Genomic DNA, 2,354 nt, shown 5'->3' on the forward strand with positions numbered 1-2,354 from the left:
ATTGGCCTCCTCAGAAAAGGCTTCTTGGTAGGAAGGGCATGATTGGGCATTATGGCAAGGACTAGAACATATAGAACAAACATCTTTTCTAGGTTGAATTGGAGAGTTTATAGTTTGGCTTATGGCTAAAGCTTCTACTTTTCTCGCTAATTTGTCTAAGGATGTTCTTAAGTCTAATTCTTCTTTTACTTCATACCTTCCTCCTCTTTTTGGTGAATTAGTTGACCTAGACCTAGGATCAAAATAATTCCATTGTTGTGAATTGACAGATAAATCTTCAAGGACGTCCCACGCCTCTTGTCCTTGAAATTTTAAAAATTTTCCAGTATGCATAGATTGAATCATTTGACGATTAGAGGGAGTCAAACCATCATAAAAATATTTTACAAGTCTCCATTTTTCAAAACCATGATGAGGACATTTTAATAATAAATCTTTCCCAACATTCATAAAACTCTTCATTATCTTTTTGAAAAAACTCGGAGATTTCTCTCCTTAGACTATCAGTTTTAGACATAGGAAAAAATTTCAGTAAGAATTTATTATAAAGTTGATCCCATGTAGTTATAGACCCCGTGGAAAGGGAATTTAACCAGGCTTTTGATTTGTCTTTTAATGAAAAAGGGAACAATCTTAGTTTGACCGACTCATCAGAAAATTTTTGAAATTTAAATGTTGAGCAAATTTCTAAGAAATCTTTGACATGCATGTAAGGATCCTCTCTATCTAACCCATAAAAAGATGGCAATAATTGAATGATTGCGGGTTTAAGCTCAAAATGAGTAGCAGAAGTAGTAGGTAAAACAATGCATGAAGGAGCATTAGATGAAATAGGTGCAAAATATTCAAGCAAAGTTTTTTCAGGCACAACATTTTCATCAACAGGATTAGCAATAGGTTCCATGATGCTCAAATTTTTACTTACACTTTCAATTTCAAACAAAGATAAACGTCTTTTTACTAATCGTTTTTTAGAGTTACGTTCCCAATGATGCATACAATTTTCACAAACAAGGCAACAAGGATAATCTCAAACAAACAATTTTCTGATGTGGAAGATCAGTTAAAACCGCAACCACAGAGCATACTTAGAATTTTTAGAGATTTCACAACAATATAATTCTTATGGTTTACTTGTCCCCAGGCCTATTTGATTCCACTTACTCGCGCACTACTAACAACTCCCCGAGGTTAATTAGTAGAGGCGGATGGGAATTTTGTTCAAATTTCCTTTAAGCAAAAATTGCTTATGGTGAAAGGACAAGATTTAGGTTGTTTTTTTTTTTTTTTTTTTCAAGTATTTTTCACAATATTACACTAAAATATTAAAGAAGACAAAGAAAAAATAAGACTAAAATTTAGGCAAGAGTAGGGAGGCATAGCATGCCATCAACCATAACAAAATTAAGGTAAAAACTAGGAGGCACAAGTGCCATCAACTTAAACATAAGATAGAGGACTAGGAGGCAAAAATTGCCATCAACTAGCTAGGAGGCAAAATTGCCATAAACTAGTAATTTGCGGAATTTAAATAAAATAAAAATTACAACAATATAAATAAAGAAAATTATAACAAATGTTAGGAGGCACAAGTGCCGTCAAGTAATAAAGATATAAAATAAATAAAATTACAATAAAATTATAACAAAATTAGGAGGCACAAGTGCCATCGACTAAAAAAAACAATAAATATAGAAATATAAGTATATATTTTTTTATGGGTGGTTGAACCGTCCCAAATTTCTTTTTATTTATTTATTTTTTTTTTAGTTTTTTATAGATATATATTTTTTTAGTTTTTTTTTTTAAGTGCAAAAATTAAAATAACTAGTAGAAGAATTTACTAACCTTGAGATAATTTTCGTTTCTTTTCTTTTGCAACTCCCCGGCAACGGCGCCAAAAACTGGGTGGACCCAAAACGGGTTTGTTTTAAATATTTATATTCGCAAGCGCACGAATCGTATTTATAGAATTGTTTTCGTGTAAGCACGAGATCGAACCCAAAGGAGTTGTCTAAAATCAAAAAGAAAACTATTTTAAATCAAAAGTAATAAATTCTAACCTAGCTCCAAAGATTGATGAGTTTTAATATTATGAACATAAAATAAAAGATTGAAAAATAAAGCTATTTAAGAGAATAAAAATAAAGCAATAATGAGTTAACAATAAGTGTTAAAAGAAAAGATTATTAAGATACTAGAATCTACAAAATGTAAGTTTAATAATATTTATTAGTATATTGATTCCCAAGTTTTAGTGATAGTTAAAATAATTTAAACTATCATTTTCCAAAAAAGATTTATAATTTTAAGCACAAATTTCTTATAAAAAGATAGGATTTATCTTCACTTTT

The 2,354-nt window shown here is 30.0% G+C and overlaps 1 pseudogene; it reads left to right on the forward strand.

Moving 5' to 3' along the window:
• The first annotated feature begins 403 nt into the window (after window positions 1-403).
• Window positions 404-502, forward strand: LOC133813012 (small nucleolar RNA R71; annotated as a pseudogene).
• The last annotated feature ends 1,852 nt before the right edge of the window (window positions 503-2,354 follow it).

This window comes from Humulus lupulus, chromosome 1 (genome assembly GCF_963169125.1).
Source record: "Humulus lupulus chromosome 1, drHumLupu1.1, whole genome shotgun sequence".
In the NCBI taxonomy this organism is placed as follows: domain Eukaryota; kingdom Viridiplantae; phylum Streptophyta; class Magnoliopsida; order Rosales; family Cannabaceae; genus Humulus; species Humulus lupulus.